Raw genomic sequence first — 22250 nt, forward strand, 5'->3', positions numbered from 1 at the left:
ATTTGAAATCTGGTAAAGCTTAGTATAGATGGCCTAATAGAATGAGTACCACAAACTGTTACTATTCCCAAAATTATTTTCCAGGCAAGACGCAGCTAAAAATTATTATTAATTTCAAAGCTGGTGGAGCTTAGTATAGATGACCTAATACAATGAGTACCACACACTGCTACTATGCCCAAAATTATTTTCCAGGCAAGATGCAGCTAAAATTTTTTAGTAATTTGAAAGTTGGTGGAGCTTAGTATAGATGGCCTAATAGAATTGGTACCACACACTGCTACTATGCCCAAAATTATTTTCCAGGCAAGATGCAGCTAAAAATTATTAGTAATTTGAAAGCTGGTGGAGCGTAGTATAGATGCACTAATAGAATGAGTACCACACACTGCTACTATGCCCACAATTATTTTCCAGGCAAGATGCAGCTAAAAATTATTAGTAATTTGATAGCTGGTGGAGCTTAGTATAGATGCACTAATAGAATGAGTACCACACACTGCTACTATGCCCACAATTATTTTCCAGGCAAGATGCAGCTAAAAATTATTAGTAATTTGATAGCTGGTGGAGCTTAGTATAGATGGCCTAATAGAATGTGTACCACACACTGCTACTATGCCCAAAATTATTTTCCAGGCAAGATGCAGCTAAAAATTATTAGTAATTTGAAAGCTGGTGGAGCTTAGTATAGATGGCCTAATAGAATGAGTACCACACACTGCTACAGGCCCAAAATTATTTTCCAGGCAAGATGCAGCTAAAAATTATTAATAATTTGAAAGCTGGTGGAGCTTAGTATAGATTGCCTAATAGAATGAGTACCACAAACTGTTACTATTCCCAAAATTATTTTCCAGGCAAGACGCAGCTAAAAATTATTATTAATTTCAAAGCTGGTGGAGCTTAGTATAGATGACCTAATACAATGAGTACCACACACTGCTACTATGCCCAAAATTATTTTCCAGGCAAGATGCAGCTAAAAATTTTTAGTAATTTGAAAGCTGGTGGAGCTTAGTATAGATGGCCTAATAGAATTGGTACCACACACTGCTACTATGCCCAAAATTATTTTCCAGGCAAGATGCAGCTAAAAATTATTAGTAATTTGAAAGCTGGTGGAGCTTAGTATAGATGGCCTAATAGAATGGGTACCACACACTGCTACTATGCCCAAAATTATTTTCCAGGCAAGATGCAGCTAAAAATTATTATTAAATTGAAATCTGGTGGAGCTTAGTATAGATGGCCTAATAGAATGAGTACCACGCACTGCTACTATGCCCAAAATTATTTTCCGTACTAGATGCAGCTAAAAATTATTAGTAATTTGAAACCTGGTGAAGCTTAGTATAGATGGCATAATAGAATCAGTACCACACACTGCTACAGGCCCAAAATTATTTTCCAGGCAAGATGCAGCCAAAAAATTAATAGCAATTTGAAAGCTGGTGAATCTTTGTATAGATGGCCTAATACAATGAGTACCTCACACTGCTACTATGCCCGAAATTATTTTCCAGGCAAGATGCAGCTAAAAATTTTTAGTAATTTGAAAGCAAGGTGTAGCTTAGTATAGATGGCCTAATAGAATGAGTACCACACACTGCTACTATGCCCAAAATTTTTTTCCAGGCAAGATGCAGCTAAAATTTATTAGTAATTTGAAAGATGGTGGAGCTTAGTATAGATGGCCTAATAGAATGAGTACCACACACTGCCACAGGCCCAAAATTATTTTCCAGGCAAGATGCAGCTAAAAATTATTAGTAATTTGAAAGCTGGTGGAGCTTAGTATTGATGGCCTAATAGAATGAGTACCACACACTGCTACTATGCCCAAAATTGTTTTCCGGGCTAGATGCAGCTAAAAATTATTAGTAATTTGAAATCTGGTAAAGCTTAGTATAGATGGCCTAATAAAATGAGTACCACACACTGATACTATGCCCAAAATTATTTTCCAGGCAAGATGCAGCTAAAATTTATTAGTAATTTGAAAGCTGGTGGAGCTTAGTATAGATGGCCTAATAGAATGAGTACCAAACACTGCTACAGGCCCAAAATTATTTTCCAGGCAAGAAGCAGCTAAAAATTATTAGTAATTTGAAAGCTGGTGGAGCTTAGTTTAGATTGACTAATATAATGAGTACCACAAACTGATACTATTCCCAAAATTATTTTCCAGGCAAGATGCAGCTAAAAATTATTATTAATTTCAAAGCTGGTAGAGCTTGGTATAGATGGCCTAATACAATGAGTACCACACACTGCTACTATGCAAAAAATTATTCTCCAGGCAAGATGCAGCTAAAAATTATTATTAATTTGAAAGCTGGTGGAGCTTAGTATATATCGCCTAATAGAATGAGTACCACACATTGCTACAGGCCCAAAATTATTTTCCAGGCAAGATGCAGCTAAAAATTATTACTAATTTGAAATCTGGTGAAGCTTTGTATTGATGGACTAATAGAATGAGTACCACACACTGCTACAGGCCCAAAATTATTTTCCAGGCAAGATGCCGCCAAAAAATTATTAGTAATTTGAAAGCTGGTGAAACTTGGTATAGATGGCCTAATACAATGAGTACCACACACTGCTACTATGCCCAAAATTATTTTCCAGGCAATGTGCAGCTAAAAATTATTAGTTGTTTGAAAGCTGGTGGAGCTTAGTATAGATGGCCTAATAGAATGAGTACCACACACTGCTACTATGCCCAAAATTGTTTTCCGGGCTAGATGCATCTAAAAATTATTAGTTTTTTTAAATCTGGTAAAGCTTAGTATAGATGGCCTACTAGAATGAGTACCACACACTGCTACTATGCCCAAAATTATTTTCCAGGCAAGATGTAGCTAAAAATTATTAGTAATTTGAAAGCTGGTGGAGCTTGGTATATATGGCCTAATACAATGAGTACCACACACTGCTACTATGCCCAAAATTATTTTCCAGGGAAGATGCAGCTAAAAATTATTAGTAATTTGAAAGCTGGTGGAGCTTAGTATAGATGGCCTAATAGAATGAATACCACACACTGCTACTGTGCCCAAAATTGTTTTCCGGGCTAGATGCAGCTAAAAATTATTAGTTTTTTTAAATCTGGTAAAGCTTAGTATAGATGGCCTAATAGAATGAGTACCACACACTGCTACTATGCCCGAAATTATTTTCCAGGCAAGATGCACCTAAAAATTATTAGTAATTTGAAAGGTGGTGGAGCTTAGTATAGATGGCCTAATAGAATGAGTACCACACATAGCTACAGGCCCAAAATTATTTTACAGGCAAGATGCAGCTAAAAATTCTTAGTAATTTGAAAGCTGGTGGAGCTTAGTATAGATGGCCTAATAGAATGAGTACCACACACTGCTACTATGCCCAAAATTATTTTCCAGGCAAGATGCAGCTAAAAATTATTAGTAATTTCAAAGCTGGTGGAGCTTGGTATAGATGGCCTAATAGAATGAGTACCACCCACTGCTTCTATGCCAAAAATTATTTTCAAGGCAAGATGCAGCTAAAAATTATTAGTAATTTGAAAGCTGGTGGAGCTTAGTATAGATGGCCTAATAGAATGTGTAAAACACACTGCTACTATGCCCAAAATTATTTTCCAGGCAAGATGCAGTTAAAAATTATTAGTAATTTGAAAGCTCGAGGAGCTTATTATAGATGGCCTAACAGAATAAGTACCACACACTGCTACTATGCCCAAAATTATATTCCGTTCTAAATGCAGCTAAAAATGATTAGTCATTTGAAATCTGGTGAAGCTTAGTATAGATGGCTTAATAGAATGAGTACCACAAACTGCTACAGGCCCAAAATTATTTTCCAGGCAAGATGCAGCTAAAAATTATTAGTAATTTGAAAGCTGGTGGAGCTTGGTATAGATGGCCTAATACAATGAGTACCACACACTGCTACTATGCCCAAAATTATTTTCCAGGCAAGATGCAGCTAAAAATTATTAGTAATTTGAAAGCTGGTAGAGCTTAGTATAAATGGCCTGATAGAATGAGTACCACACACTGCTACTATGCCCAAAATTATTTTCCGGGCTAGATGCAGCGAAAAATTATTAGTAATTTGAAATCTGGTAAAGCTTAGTATAGATGGCCTAATAGAATGAGTACCACACACTGCTACAAGCCCAAAATTATTTTCCAAGCAAGATGCAGCTAAAAATTATTATTAATTTCAAAGCTGGTGGAGCGTAGTATAGATGCACTAATAGAATGAGTACCACACACTGCTACTATGCCCACAATTATTTTCCAGGCAAGATGCAGCTAAAAATTATTAGTAATTTGATAGCTGGTGGAGCTTAGTATAGATGGCCTAATAGAATGTGTACCACACACTGCTACTATGCCCAAAATTATTTTCCAGGCAAGATGCAGCTAAAAATTATTAGTAATTTGAAAGCTGGTGGAGCTTAGTATAGATGGCCTAATAGAATGAGTACCACACACTGCTACAGGCCCAAAATTATTTTCCAGGCAAGATGCAGCTAAAAATTATTAGTAATTTGAAAGCTGGTGGAGCTTAGTATAGATTGCCTAATAGAATGAGTACCACAAACTGTTACTATTCCCAAAATTATTTTCCAGGCAAGATGCAGCTAAAAATTATTATTAATTTCAAAGCTGGTGGAGCTTAGTATAGATGACCTAATACAATGAGTACCACACACTGCTACTATGCCCAAAATTATTTTCCAGGCAAGATGCAGCTAAAAATTTTTAGTAATTTGAAAGCTGGTGGAGCTTAGTATAGATGGCCTAATAGAATTGGTACCACACACTGCTACTATGCCCAAAATTATTTTCCAGGCAAGATGCAGCTAAAAATTATTAGTAATTTGAAAGCTGGTGGAGCTTAGTATAGATGGCCTAATAGAATGGGTACCACACACTGCTACTATGCCCAAAATTATTTTCCAGGCAAGATGCAGCTAAAAATTATTAGTAAATTGAAATCTGGTGCTTAGTATAGATGGCCTAATAGAATGAGTACCACGCACTGCTACTATGCCCAAAATTATTTTCCGCACTAGATGCAGCTAAAAATTATTAGTAATTTGAAACCTGGTGAAGCTTAGTATAGATGGCATAATAGAATCAGTACCACACACTGCTACAGGCCCAAAATTATTTTCCAGGCAAGATGCAGCCAAAAAATTAATAGCAATTTGAAAGCTGGTGAATCTTTGTATAGATGGCCTTATACAATGAGTACCTCACACTGCTACTATGCCCGAAATTATTTTCCAGGCAAGATGCAGCTAAAAATTTTTAGTAATTTGAAAGCAAGGTGTAGCTTAGTATAGATGGCCTAATAGAATGAGTACCACACACTGCTACTATGCCCAAAAATTTTTTCCAGGCAAGATGCAGCTAAAATTTATTAGTAATTTTAAAGGTGGTGGAGCTTAGCATAGAATGCCTAATAGAATGAGTACCACACACTGCTACAGGCCCAAAATTATTTTCCAGGCAAGATGCAGCTAAAAATTATTAGTAATTTGAAAGCTGATGGAGCTTAGTATAGATGGCCTAATTGAATGAGTACCACACACTGCTACAGGCCCAAAATTATTTTCTGGCAAGATGCAGCTAAAAATTATAAGTAATTTCAAAGCTGGTGGAGATTCGTTTAGATTGACTAATAGAATGAGTACAACAAACTACTACTATTCCCAAAATTATTTTCCAGGCAAGATGCAGCTAAAAATTATTATTAATTTCAAAGCTGGTGGATCTGGGTATAGATGGAAAAAACAATGAGTACCACACACTGCTACTATACCCAAAATTATTTTTCGGGCTAGATGCAGCTAAAAATTATTATTAATTTTAACGCTGGTGGAGCTTGGTATAGATGGCCAATACAATGAGTACCACAGACTGCTACTATGCCCAAAATTATTTTTCGGGCTAGATGCAGCTAAAAATTATTATTAATTTTAAAGCTGGTGGAGCTTGGTATAGATGGCCTAATACAATGAGTACCACACACTGCTACTGTGCCCAAAATTATTTTCCATGCAAGATGCAGCTAACAATTATTAGTAATTTGAAAGCTGGTGGAGCTTAGTATAGATGGCCTAATAGAATGAGTACCACACACTGCTACTATGCCCAAAAATATTTTCTGGGCTAGATGCAGCTAAAAATTATTAATAATTTCAAATCTGGTGGAGCTTTGTATAGATGGCCTAATACATTGAGTTCCACACACTGCTACTATGTCCAAAATTATTTTCTGGGCTACATGCAGCTAAAAATTATTATTAATTTCAAAGCTGGTGGAGCTTGGTATAGATGGCTCAGTACCATAAGTGCCACACACTGCTACTATGCCCAAAATTATTTTCCAGGCAAGATGCAACTAAAAATTATTAGTAATTTGAAAGCTGGTGTAGCTTAATATAGATGGCCTAATAGAAAGAGTGCCACACACTGCTACTATGCCCAAAATTGTTTTCCGGGCTAGATGCAGCTAAAAATTCTTAGTAATTTGAAATCTGGTAAAGCTTAATATAGATGGCATAATAGAATGAGTACTACACACTGCTACTATGCCCAAAATTATTTTCCAGGCAAGATGCAGCTAAAATTTATTAGTAATTTTAAAGGTGGTGGAGCTTAGTATAGATGGCCTAATAGAATGAGTACCACAAATTGCTACAGGCCCAAAATTATTTTACAGGCAAGATGCAGCTAAAAATTATTAGTAATTTGAAAGCTGGTGGAGCTTAGTATAGATGGCCTAATAGAATGAGTACCACACACTGCTACTATGCCCAAAATTATTTTCCAGGCAAGATGCAGCTAAAAATTATTATTAAGTTCAAAGCTGGTGGAGCTTTGTATAGATGGCCTAATACAATGAGCACCACACACTGCTACTATGCCAAAAATTATTTTCCAGGCAAGATGCAGCTAAAAATTATTAATAATTTGAAAGGAGGTGGAGCTTAGTATAGATGGCCTAATAGAATGAGTACCACACACTGCTACTATGCCCAAAATTATTTTCCAGGCAAGATGTAGCTAAAAATTATTAGTAATTTAAAAGATGGTGGAGCTTAGTATAGATGGCCTAATAGAATGAGTACCACACACAGCTACAGGCCCAAAATTATTTTCCAGGCAAAATGAAGCTAAAATTATTAGTAATTTAAAAGCTGGTGGAGCTTAGTATAGATGGCCTAATAGAATGAGTACCATACACTGCTACAGGCCCAAAATTATTTTACAGGCAAGATGCTGCTAAAAATTATTTGTAATTTGAAAGCTGGTGGAGCTTAGTATAGATGGCCTAATAGAATGAGTACCACAAACTGCTACTATTCCCCAAATTATTTTCCAGGCAAGATGCAGCTAAAAATTATTAGTAATTTCAAAGCTGGTGGAGCTTGGTATTGATGGCCTAATACAATGAGTATCACACACTGCTACTATGCCCAAAATTATTTTCAGGGCTAGATGCAGCAAAAAATAATTATTAATTTCAAAGCTGGTGGAGCTTGGTATAGATGGCATAATACAATGAGTACCACACACTGCTATTATGCCAAAAATTTTTTCTAGGGAAGATGCAGCTAAAAATTATTAGTAATTTGAAAACTGGTGGAGCTTAGTATAGATGGTCTAATAGAATGAGTACCACACACTGTTACTATGCCCAAAATTGTTTTCCAGGCTAGATGCAGCTAAAAATTTTTATTAATTTCAAAGCTGGTGGAGTTTGGTATAGATGGCCAATACAATGGGTACCACACACTGCTACTATGCCCAAAATTATTTTTCGGGCTAGATGCAGCTAAAAATTATTATTAATTTTAAAGCAGGTGGAGCTTGGCATAGATGTCCTAATACAATGGGTAACACATACTGCTACTATGCCCAAAATTATTTTCCAGGCAAGGTGCAGCTAAAAATTATTAGTAATTTGAAAGCTGGTGGAGCTTAGTATAGATGGCCTAATACAATGAGTACCACACACTGCTAATATGCCCAAAATTATTTTCCGGGCTACATGCAGCTAAAAATTATTATTAATTTCAAAGCTGGTGGAGCTTGGTATAGATGGCATAGTACAATAAGTACCACACACTGCTACTATGCCCAAAATTATTTTCCAGGCAATATGCAGCTAAAAATTATTAGTAATTTGAAAGCTGGTGTACCTTAATATAGATGGCCTAATAGAATGAGTACCCCAAACTGATACTATGCCCAAAATTATTTTCAAGGCAAGATGCAGCTAAAAATTATTAGTAATTTAAAAGCTGGTGGAGCTTAGTATAGATGACTTATAGAATGAGTACCACACACTGCTACAGGCCCAAAATTATTTTTCAGGCAAGATGCGGCTAAAAATTATTAGTAATTTGAAAGCTTGTGGAGCTTAGTATAGATGGCCTAATACAATGAGTACCACACACTGCTAATATTCCCCAAGTTATTTTCCAGGCAAGATGCAGCTAAAAATTATTATTAATTTCAAAGCTGGTGGAGCTTGGTATAGATGGCCTAATACAATGGGTGCCACACACTGCTACTATGCCCAAAATTTTTTTCCGGGCTAGATGCAGCTAAAAATTATTATTAATTTCAAAGCTGGTGGAGCGTGGAATAGATGGCCTAATACAATGAGTACCACACACTGCCACTATGCCCAAAATTGTTTTCCGGCCTAGATGCAGCTAAAAATTATTATTAATTTCAAAGCTGGTGGAGTTTGGTATAGATGGTCTATTACAATGAGTACCACACACTGCTACTATGCCCAAAATTATTTTCTAGGCAAGATGCAGCTAAAAATTATTAGTAATTTGAAAGCTGTTGGAGCTTAGTATACATGGCCTAATAGAATGAGTACCACACACTGCTACTATGCCCAAAATTTTTTTCCAGGCAAGATGCAGCTAAAAATTATTAGTAATGTGAAATCTGTTAAAGCTTAGTATAGATGGCCTAATAGAATGAGTACCACACATTGCTACTATGCCCACAATTATTTTCCAGGCAAGATGCAGCTAAAAATTATTAGTAATTTGATAGCTGGTGGAGCTTAGTATAGATGGCCAAATAGAATGTGTACCACACACTGCTACTATGCCCAAAATTATTTTCCAGGCAAGATGCAGCTAAAAATTATTAGTAATTTGAAAGCTGGTGGAGCTTAGTATAGATGGCCTAATAGAATGAGTACCACACACTGCTACAGGCCCAAAATCATTTTCCAGGCAAGATGCAGCTAAAAATTATTAGTAATTTGAAAGCTGGTGGAGCTTAGTATAGATTGCCTAATAGAATGAGTACCACAAACTGTTACTATTCCCAAAATTATTTTCCAGGCAAGATGCAGCTAAAAATTATTATTAATTTCAAAGCTGGTGGAGCTTGGTATAGATGGCCTAATACAATGAGTACCACACACTGCTACTATGCCCAAAATTATTTTCCAGGCAAGATGCAGCTAAAAATTATTAGTAATTTGAAAGCTGGTGGAGCTTAGTATAGATGGCCTAATAGAATGGGTACCGCACACTGCTACTATGCCCAAAATTATTTTCCAGGCAAGATGCAGCTAAAAATTATTAGTAATTTGAAATCTGGTGGAGATTAGTATAGATGGCCTAATAGAATGGGTACCACACACTGCTACTATGCCCAAAATTATTTTCTAGGCAAGATGCAGCTAAAAATTATTAGTAATTTGAAATCTGGTGGAGCTTAGTATAGATGGCCTAATAGAATGAGTACCACACACTGCTACTATGCCCAAAATTATTTTCCGTACTAGATGCAGCTAAAAATTATTAGTAATTTGAAACCTGGTGAAGCGTAGTATAGATGGCATAATAGAATGAGTACCACAAACTGCTACTGGCCCAAAATTATTTTCCAGGCAAGATGCAGCTGAAAAATTATCAGCAATTTGAAAGCTGGTGAAACTTAGTATAGATGGCCTAATACAATGAGTACCTCACACTGCTACTATGCCCGAAATTATTTTCCAGGCAAGATGCAGCTAAAAATTATTAGTAATTTGAAAGCTGGTGGAGCTTAGTATAGATGGCCTAATAGAATGAGTACCACACACTGCTACTATGCCCAAAATTGTTTTCCGGGCTAGATGCAGCTAAAAATTATTAGTAATTTGAAATCTCATAAAGCTTAGTATAGATGGCCTAATAGAATGAGTATCACACACTGCTACTATGCCCAAAATTATTTTCCAGGCAAGATGCAGCTAAAATTTATTAGTAATTTTAAAGGTGGTGGAGCTTAGTATAGATGGCGTAATAGAATGAGTACCACACACTGCTACAGGCCCAAAATTATTTTCCAGGCAAGATGCAGCTAAAAATTATTAGGAATTTGAAAGCTGGTAGAGCTTAGTATAAATGGCCTAATAGAATGAGTACCACACACTGCTACTATGCCCAAAATTATTTTCCGGGCTAGATGCAGCTAAAAATTATTAGTAATTTGAAATCTGGTAAAGCTTAGTATAGATGGCCTAATACAATGAGTACCACACACTGCTACAAGCCCAAAATTATTTTCAAGGCAAGATGCAGCTAAAAATTATTATTAATTTCAAAGCTGGTGGAGCGTAGTATAGATGCACTAATAGAATGAGTACCACACACTGCTACTATGCCCACAATTATTTTGCAGGCAAGATGCAGCTAAAAATTATTAGTAATTTGATAGCTGGTGGAGCTTAATTTAGATGGCCTAATAGAATGTGTACCACACACTGCTACTATGGCCAAAATTATTTTCTAGGCAAGATGCAGCTTAAAATTATTAGTAATTTGAAAGCTGGTGGAGCTTAGTATAGATGGCCTAATAGAATGAGTACCACACACTGCCACAGGCCCAAAATTATTTTCCAGGCAAGATGCAGCTAAAAATTATTAGTAATTTGAAACCTGGTGAAGCGTAGTATAGATGGCATAATAGAATGAGTACCACACACTGCTACTGGCCCAAAATTATTTTCCAGGCAAGATGCAGCCGAAAAAGTATCAGCAATTTGAAAGCTGGTGAAACTTAGTATAGATGGCCTAATACAATGAGTACCTCACACTGCTACTATGCCCGAAATTATTTTCCAGGCAAGATGCAGCTAAAAATTATTAGTAATTTGAAAGCTGGTGGAGCTTAGTATAGATGGCCTAATAGAATGAGTACCACACACTGCTCCTATGCCCAAAATTGTTTTCCGGGCTAGATGCAGCTAAAAATTATTAGTAATTTGAAATCTGGTAAAGCTTAGTATAGATGGCCTAATAGAATGAGTACCACACACTGCTACTATGCCCAAAATTATTTTCCAAGCAAGATGCAGCTAAAAATTATTAGTAATTTGATAGCTGGTGGAGCTTAATTTAGATGGCCTAATAGAATGTGTACCACACACTGCTACTATAGCCAAAATTATTTTCCAGGCAAGATGCAGCTAAAAATTATTAGTAATTTGAAAGCTGGTGGAGCTTAGTATAGATGGCATAATAGAATGAGTACCACACACTGCCACAGGCCCAAAATTATTTTCCAGGCAAGATGCAGCTAAAAATTATTAGTAATTTGAAAGCTGGTGGAGCTTAGTATGGATGGCCTAATAGAATGAGTACCACACACTGCTGCTATGCCCAAAATTGTTTTCCGGGCTAGATGCAGCTAAAAATTATTAGTAATTTGAAATCTGCTAAAGCTTAGTATAGATGGCCTAATAGAATCAGTACCACACACTGCTACTATGCCCAAAATTATTTTCCAGGCAAGATGCAGCTAAAATTTATTAGTAATTTGAAAGCTGGTGGAGCTTAGTATAGATGGCCTAATAGAATGAGTACCACACACTGCTACAGGCCCAAAATTATTTTCCAGGCAAGAAGCAGCTAAAAATTATTAGTAATTTGATAGCTGGTGGAGCTTAGTTTAAATTGACTAATAGAATGAGTACCACAAACTGCTACTATTCCGAAAATTATTTTCCAGGCAAGATGCAGCTAAAAATTAGTATTAATTTCAAAGCAGGTAGAGCTTGGTATAGATGGCCTAATACAATGAGTACCACACACTGCTACTATGCCCAAAATTATTCTCCAGGCAAGATGCAGCTAAAAATTATTATTAATTTGAAAGCTGGTGGAGCTTAGTATAGATGGCCTTATAGAATGAGTACCACACACTGCTACAGGCCCAAAATTATTTTCCAGGCAAGATGCAGCTAAAAATTATTACTAATTTGAAATCTGGTGAAGCTTTGTATTGATGGCCTAATAGAATGAGTACCATACACTGCTACAGGCCTAAAATTATATTGCAGGCAAGATGCCGCCAAAAAATTATTAGTAATTTGAAAGCTGGTGAAACTTGGTATAGATGGCCTAATACATTGAGTACCACACACTGCTACTATGCCCAAAATTATTTTCCAGGCAATATGCAGCTAAAAATTATTAGTAATTTGAAAGCTGGTGGAGCTTAGTATAGATGGCCTAATAGAATGAGTACCACACACTGCTACTATGCCCAAAATTGTTTTCCGGGCTAGATGCAGCTAAAAATTATTAGTTTTTTTAAATCTGGTAAAGCTTAGTATAGATGGCCTACTAGAATAAGTACCACACACTGCTACTATGCCCAAAATTATTTTCCAGGCAAGATGCAGCTAAAAATTATTAGTAATTTGAAATCTGGTGGAGCTTAGTATAGATGGCCTAATAGAATGAGTACCACACACTGCTACAGGCCCTGCTACAGGCCCAAAATTATTTTCCAGGCAAGATGCAGCTAAAAATTATTATTAATTTCAAAGCTGGTGGAGCTTTGTATAGATGGCCTAATAGCATAAGTAACACTCACTGCTACTATGCCCAAAATGATTTTCCAGGCAAGATGCAGCTAAAAATTATTAGTAATTTGAAAGCTGGTGGAGCTTAGTATAGATGGCCTAATAGAATGAGTACCACACACTGCTACAGGCCCAAAATTATTTTCCAGGCAAGACGCAGCTAAAAATTATAAGTAATTTGAAAACTGGTGGAGCTTAGTATAGATGGCCTAATAGAATGAGTATCACACACTGCTACTATGCTCAAAATTATTTTCCAGGCAAGATGCAGCTAAAAATTATTATTAATTTCAAAGTTGTTGGAGCTTAGTATAGATGGCCTAATACAATGAGTACCGCACACTGCTACTATGCCCAAAATTATTTTCCGGGCCAGATGCAGCTATAAATTATTATTAATTTCAAAGCTGGTGGAGCTTGGTATAGATGACCTAATACAATGTGTACCAAACACTGCTACTATGCCCAAAATTATTTTCCATGCAAGATGCAGCTAAAAATTATTAGTAATTTGAAAGCTGGTGGAGCTTAGTATAGATGGCATAATAGAATGAGTATCACACACTGCTAATATTCCCCAAATTATTTTCCAGGCAAGATGCAGCTAAAAATTATTATTAATTTCAAAGCTGGTGGAGTTTGGTATAGATGGCCTAATACAATGGGTACCACACACTGCTACTATGCCCAAATTTTTTTTCCGGGCTAGATGCAGCTAAAAATTATTATTAATTTCAAAGCTGGTGGAGCCTGGAATAGATGGCCTAATACAATGAGTACCACACACTGCTACTATGCCCAAAATTGTTTTCCATCCTAGATGCAGCTAAAAATTATTATTAATTTCAAAGCTGGTGGAGCTTGGTATAGATGGTCTATTACAATGAGTACCACACACTGCTACTATGCCCAAAATTATTTTCTAGGCAAGATGCAGCTAAAAAATTATTAGTAATTTGAAAGCTGTTGGAGCTTAGAATACATGGCCTAATAGAATGAGCACCACACACTGCTACTATGCCCACAATTATTTTCCAGGCAAGATGCAGCTAAAAATTATTATTAATTTGATAGCTGGTGGAGCTTAGTATAGATGGCCTAATAGAATGTGAACCACACACTGCTACTATGCCCACAATTATTTTCCAGGCAAGATGCAGCTAAAAATTATTAGTAATTTGAAAGATGGTGGAGCTTAGTATAGATGGCCTAATAGAATGAGTACCACACACTGCTACAGGCCCAAAATCATTTTCCAGGCAAGATGCAGCTAAAAATTATTAGTAATTTGAAAGCTGGTGGAGCTTAGTATAGATTGCCTAATAGAATGAGTACCACAAACTGTTACTATTTCCACAATTATTTTCCAGGCAAGATGCAGCTAAAAATTATTATTAACTTCAAAGCTGGTGGAGCTTGGTATAGATGGCCTAATACAATGAGTACCACACACTGCGACTATGCCCAAAATTATTTTCCAGGCAAGATGCAGCTAAAAATTATTAGTAATTTGAAAGCTGGTGGAGCTTAGTATAGATGGCCTAATAGAATGGGTACCACACACTGCTACTATGCCCAAAATTATTTTCCAGGCAAGATGCAGCTAAAAATTATTAGTAATTTGAAAGCTGGTGGAGATTAGTATAGATGGCCTAATAGAATGGGTACCACACACTGCTACTATGCCCAAAATTATTTTCCAGGCAAGATGCAGCTAAAAATTATTATTAATTTCAAAGTTGTTGGAGCTTAGTATAGATGGCCTAATACAATGAGTACCGCACACTGCTACTATGCCCAAAATTATTTTCCGGGCCAGATGCAGCTATAAATTATTATTAATTTCAAAGCTGGTGGAGCTTGGTATAGATGACCTAATACAATGTGTACCAAACACTGCTACTATGCCCAAAATTATTTTCCAGGCAAGATGCAGCTAAAAATTATTAGTAATTTGAAAGCTGGTGGAGCTTAGTATAGATGGCATAATAGAATGAGTATCACACACTGCTAATATTCCCCAAATTATTTTCCAGGCAAGATGCAGCTAAAAATTATTATTAATTTCAAAGCTGGTGGAGTTTGTTATAGATGGCCTAATACAATGGGTACCACACACTGCTACTATGCCCAAATTTTTTTTCCGGGCTAGATGCAGCTAAAAATTATTATTAATTTCAAAGCTGGTGGAGCCTGGAATAGATGGCCTAATACAATGAGTACCACACACTGCTACTATGCCCAAAATTGTTTTCCATCCTAGATGCAGCTAAAAATTATTATTAATTTCAAAGCTGGTGGAGCTTGGTATAGTTGGTCTATTACAATGAGTACCACACACTGCTACTATGCCCAAAATTATTTTCTAGGCAAGATGCAGCTAAAAAATTATTAGTAATTTGAAAGCTGTTGGAGCTTAGAATACATGGCCTAATAGAATGAGTACCACACACTGCTACTATGCCCACAATTATTTTCCAGGCAAGATGCAGCTAAAAATTATTATTAATTTGATAGCTGGTGGAGCTTAGTATAGATGGCCTAATAGAATGTGAACCACACACTGCTACTATGCCCACAATTATTTTCCAGGCAAGATGCAGCTAAAAATTATTAGTAATTTGAAAGATGGTGGAGCTTAGTATAGATGGCCTAATAGAATGAGTACCACACACTGCTACAGGCCCAAAATCATTTTCCAGGCAAGATGCAGCTAAAAATTATTAGTAATTTGAAAGCTGGTGGAGCTTAGTATAGATTGCCTAATAGAATGAGTACCACAAACTGTTACTATTTCCACAATTATTTTCCAGGCAAGATGCAGCTAAAAATTATTATTAATTTCAAAGCTGGTGGAGCTTGGTATAGATGGCCTAATACAATGAGTACCACACACTGCGACTATGCCCAAAATTATTTTCCAGGCAAGATGCAGCTAAAAATTATTAGTAATTTGAAAGCTGGTGGAGCTTAGTATAGATGGCCTAATAGAATGGGTACCACACACTGCTACTATGCCCAAAATTATTTTCCAGGCAAGATGCAGCTAAAAATTATTAGTAATTTGAAAGCTGGTGGAGATTAGTATAGATGGCCTAATAGAATGGGTACCACACACTGCTACTATGCCCAAAATTATTTTCCAGGCAAGATGCAGCTAATAATTATTAGTAATTTGAAATCTGATGGAGCTTAGTATAGATGGCCTAATAGAATGAGTACCACACACTTCTACTATGCCCAAAATTATTTTCCGTACTAGATGCAGCTAAAAATTATTAGTAATTTGAAATCTGGTAAAGCTTAGTATAGATGGCCTAATAGAATGAGTACCACACACTGCTACTATGCCCAAAATTATTTTCCAGGCAAGATGCAGCTAAAATTTATTAGTAATTTTAAAGGTGGTGGAGCTTAGTATAGATGGCGTAATAAAATGAGTACCACACACTGCTACAGGCCCAAAATTATTTTCCAGGCAAGATGCAGCTAAAAATTATTATTAATTTCAAAGCTGGTGGAGCCTAGTATAGATGCACTAATAGATTGAGTACCACACACTGCTACTATGCCCACAATTATTTTCCAGGCAAGATGCAGCTAAAAAGTATTAGTAATTTGATAGCTGGTGGAGCTTAATTTAGATGGCCTAATAGAATGTGTACCACACACTGCTACTATGGCCAAAATTATTTTCCAGGCAAGATGCAGCTAAAAATTATTAGTAATTTGAAAGCTGGTGGAGCTTAGTATAGATGGCCTAATAGAATGAGTACCACACACTGCCACAGGCCCAAAATTATTTTCCAGGCAAGATGCAGCTAAAAATTATTAGTAATTTGAAAGCTGGTGGAGCTTAGTATGGATGGCCTAATAGAATGAGTACCACACACTGCTACTATGCCCAAAATTGTTTTCCGGGCTAGATGCAGCTAAAAATTTTTAGTAATTTGAAATCTGGTAAAGCTTAGTATAGTTGGCCTAATAGAATGAGTACCACACACTGCTACTATGCCCAAAATTATTTTCCAGGCAAGATGCAGCTAAAATTTATTAGTAATTTGAAAGCTGGTGGAGCTTAGTATAGATGGCCTAATAGAATGAGTACCACACACTGCTACAGGCCCAAAATTATTTTCCAGGCAAGAAGCAGCTAAAAATTATTAGTAATTTGAAAGCTGGTGGAGCTTAGTTTAAATTGACTAATAGAATGAGTACCACAAACTGCTACTATTCCCAAAATTATTTTCCAGGCAAGATGCAGCTAAAAATTAGTGTTAATTTCAAAGCTGGTAGAGCTTGGTATAGATGGCCTAATACAATGAGTACCACACACTGCTACTATGCCCAAAATTATTCTCCAGGCAAGATGCAGCTAAAAATTATTATTAATTTGATAGCTGGTGGAGCTTAGTATAGATGGCCTTATAGAATGAGTACCACACACTGCTACAGGCCCAAAATTATTTTCCAGGCAAGATGCAGCTAAAAATTATAACTAATTTGAAATCTGGTGAAGCTTTGTATTGATGGCCTAATAGAATGAGTACCACACACTGCTACAGGCCCAAAATTATTTTCCACGCAAGATGCCACCAAAAAATTATTAGTAATTTGAAAGCTGGTGAAACTTGGTATAGATGGCCTAATACAATGAGTACCACACACTGCTACTATGCCCAAAATTATTTTCCAGGCAATATGCAGCTAAAAATTATTAGTAATTTGAAAGCTGGTGGAGCTTAGTATAGATGGCCTAATAGAATGAGTACCACACACTGCTACTAGGCCCAAAATTGTTTTCCGGGCTAGATGCAGCTAAAAATTATTAGTTTTTTTAAATCTGGTAAAGCTTAGTATAGATGGCCTACTAGAATGAGTACCACACACTGCTACTATGCCCAAAATTATATTCCGTTCTAGATGCAGCTAAAAATTATTAGTCATTTGAAATCTGGTGGAGCTTAGTATAGATGGCTTAATAGAATGAGTACCACAAACTACTACAGGCCCAAAATTATTTTCCAGGCAAGATGCAGCTAAACATTATTAGTAATTTGAAAGCTGGTGGAGCTTGGTATAGATGGCCTAATACAATGAGTACCACACACTGCTACTATGCCCAAAATTATTTTCCAGGCAAGATGCAGCTAAAAATTATTAGTAATTTGAAAGCTGGTAGAGCTTAGTATAAATGACCTAATAGAATGAGTACCACACACTGCTGCTATGCACAAAATTATTTTCCGGGCTAGATGCAGCTAAAAATTATTAGTAATTTGAAATCTGGTAAAGCTTAGTATAGATGGCCTAATAGAATGAGTACCACACACTGCTACAAGCCCAAAATTATTTTCCAGGCAAGATGCAGCTAAAAATTATTATTAATATCAAAGCTGGTAGAGCGTAGTATAGATGCACGAATAGAATGAGTACCACACACTGCTACTATGCCCATAATTATTTTCCAGGCAAGATGCAGCTAAAAATTATTAGTAATTTGTAAGCTGGTGGAGCTTAGTATAGATTTCCTAATAGAATGAGTACCACAAACTGTTACTATTCCCAAAATTATTTTCCAGGCAAGATGCAGCTAAAAATTAATATTAATTTCAAAGCTGGTGGAGCTTGGTATAGATGGCCTAATACAATGAGTACCACACACTGCTACTATGCCCAAAATTATTTTCCAGGCAAGATGCAGCTAAAAATTATTAGTAATTTGAAAGCTGGTGGAGCTTAGTATAGATGGCCTAATAGAATGAGTACCACACACTGCTACTATGCCCAAAATTATTTTCCAGGCAAGATGCAGCTAAAAATTATTAGTAATTTGAAAGCTGGTGGAGATTAGTATAGATGGCCTAATAGAATGGGTACCACACACTGCTACTATGCCCAAAATTATTTTCCAGGCAAGATGCAGCTAAAAATTATTAGTAATTTGAAATCTGGTGGAGCTTAGTATAGATGGCCTAATAGAATGAGTACCACACACTGCTACTATGCCCAAAATTATTTTCCGTACTAGATGCAGCTAAAAATTATTAGTAATTTGAAACCTGGTGAAGCGTAGTATAGATGGCATAATAGAATGAGTACCACACACTGCTACTGGCCCAAAATTATTTTCCAGGCAAGATGCAGCCGAAAAATTATCAGCAATTTGAAAGCTGGTGAAACTTAGTATAGATGGCCTAATACAATGAGTACCTCACACTGCTACTATGCCAGAAATTATTTTCCAGGCAACATGCAGCTAAAAATTATTAGTAATTTGAAAGCTGGTGGAGCTTAGTATAGATGGCGTAGTAGAATGAGTATCACACACTGCTACTATGCCCAAAATTATTTTCCAGGCAAGATGCAGCTAAAATTTATTAGTAATTTTAAAGGTGGTGGAGCTTAGTATAGATGGCGTAATAGAATGAGTACCACACACTGCTACAGGCCCAAAATTATTTTCCAGGCAAGATGCAGCTAAAAATTATTAGTAATTTGAAAGCTGGTAGAGCTTAGTATAAATGGCCTAATAGAATGAGTACCACACACTGCTACTATGCCCAAAATTATTTTCCGGGCTAGATTCAGCTAAAAATTATTAGTAATTTGAAATCTGGTAAAGCTTAGTATAGATGGCCTAATAGAATGAGCACCACACACTGCTACAAGCCCAAAATTATTTTCAAGGCAAGATGCAGCTAAAAATTATTATTAATTTCAAAGCTGGTGGAGCGTAGTATAGATGCACTAATAGAATGAGTACCACACACTGCTACTATGCCCACAATTATTTTCCAGGCAAGATGCAGCTAAAAATTATTAGTAATTTGATAGCTGGTGGAGCTTAATTTAGATGGCCTAATAGAATGTGTACCACACACGGCTACTATGGCCAAAATTATTTTCCAGGCAAGATGCAGCTAAAAATTATTAGTAATTTGAAAGCTGGTGGAGCTTAGTATAGATGGCTTAATAGAATGAGTACCACACACTGCTTCTATGCCAAAAATAATTTTCCAGGCAAGATGCAGCTAAAAATTATTCGTAATTTGAAAGCTGGTGGAGCTTAGTATAGATGGCCTAATAGAATATGTACAACACACTGCTACTATGCCCAAAATTATTTTCCAGGCAAGATGCAGCTAAAAATTATTAGTAATTTGAAAGCTCGTGGAGCTTAGTATAGATGGCCTAATAGAATGAGTACCACACACTGCTACTATGCCCAAAATTATATTCCGTTCTAGATGCAGCTAAAAATGATTAGTCATTTGAAATCTGGTGAAGCTTAGTATAGATGGCTTAATAGAATGAGTACCACAAACTACTACAGGCCCAAAATTATTTTCCAGGCAAGATGCAGCTAAAAATTATTAGTAATTTGAAAGCTGGTAGAGCTTAGTACAAATGACCTAATAGAATGAGTACCACACACTGCTGCTATGCACAAAATTATTTTCCGGGCTAGATGCAGCTAAAAATTATTAGTAATTTGAAATCTGGTAAAGCTTAGTATAGATGGCCTAATAGAATGAGTACCACACACTGCTACAAGCCCAAAATTATTTTCCAGGCAAGATGCAGCTAAAAATTATTATTAATTTCAAAGCTGGTAGAGCGTAGTATAGATGCACGAATAGAATGAGTACCACACACTGCTACTATGCCCATAATTATTTTCCAGGCAAGATGCAGCTAAAAATTATTAGTAATTTGAAAGCTGGTAGAGCTTAGTATAAATGACCTAATAGAATGAGTACCACACACTGCTGCTATGCACAAAATTATTTTCCGGGCTAGATGCAGCTAAAAATTATTAGTAATTTGAAATCTGGTAAAGCTTAGTATAGATGGCCTAATAGAATGAGTACCACACACTGCTACAAGCCCAAAATTATTTTCCAGGCAAGATGCAGCTAAAAATTATTATTAATATCAAAGCTGGTAGAGCGTAGTATAGATGCACGAATAGAATGAGTACCACACACTGCTACTATGCATATAATTATTTTCCAGGCAAGATGCAGCTAAAAATTATTAGTAATTTGTAAGCTGGTGGAGCTTAGTATAGATTTCCTAATAGAATGAGTACCACAAACTGTTACTATTCCCAAAATTATTTTCCAGGCAAGATGCAGCTAAAAATTAATATTAATTTCAAAGCTGGTGGAGCTTGGTATAGATGGCCTAATACAATGAGTACCACACACTGCTACTATGCCCAAAATTATTTTCCAGGCAAGATGCAGCTAAAAATTATTAGTAATTTGAAAGCTGGTGGAGCTTAGTATAGATGGCCTAATAGAATGAGTACCACACACTGCTACTATGCCCAAAATTATTTTCCAGGCAAGATGCAGCTAAAAATTATTAGTAATTTGAAAGCTGGTGGAGATTAGTATAGATGGCCTAATAGAATGGGTACCACACACTGCTACTATGCCCAAAATTATTTTCCAGGCAAGATGCAGCTAAAAATTATTAGTAATTTGAAATCTGGTGGAGCTTAGTATAGATGGCCTAATAGAATGAGTACCACACACTGCTACTATGCCCAAAATTATTTTCCGTACTAGATGCAGCTAAAAATTATTAGTAATTTGAAACCTGGTGAAGCGTAGTATAGATGGCATAATAGAATGAGTACCACACACTGCTACTGGCCCAAAATTATTTTCCAGGCAAGATGCAGCCGAAAAATTATCAGCAATTTGAAAGCTGGTGAAACTTAGTATAGATGGCCTAATACAATGAGTACCTCACACTGCTACTATGCCAGAAATTATTTTCCAGGCAACATGCAGCTAAAAATTATTAGTAATTTGAAAGCTGGTGGAGCTTAGTATAGATGGCGTAGTAGAATGAGTATCACACACTGCTACTATGCCCAAAATTATTTTCCAGGCAAGATGCAGCTAAAATTTATTAGTAATTTTAAAGGTGGTGGAGCTTAGTATAGATGGCGTAATAGAATGAGTACCACACACTGCTACAGGCCCAAAATTATTTTCCAGGCAAGATGCAGCTAAAAATTATTAGTAATTTGAAAGCTGGTAGAGCTTAGTATAAATGGCCTAATAGAATGAGTACCACACACTGCTACTATGCCCAAAATTATTTTCCGGGCTAGATTCAGCTAAAAATTATTAGTAATTTGAAATCTGGTAAAGCTTAGTATAGATGGCCTAATAGAATGAGCACCACACACTGCTACAAGCCCAAAATTATTTTCAAGGCAAGATGCAGCTAAAAATTATTATTAATTTCAAAGCTGGTGGAGCGTAGTATAGATGCACTAATAGAATGAGTACCACACACTGCTACTATGCCCACAATTATTTTCC

Source organism: Phyllobates terribilis, unplaced genomic scaffold, assembly GCF_046119375.1.
Source record: "Phyllobates terribilis strain yellow unplaced genomic scaffold, ASM4611937v1 Scaffold_4__5_contigs__length_816908805, whole genome shotgun sequence".
NCBI classification, from domain to species: Eukaryota; Metazoa; Chordata; class Amphibia; order Anura; family Dendrobatidae; genus Phyllobates; species Phyllobates terribilis.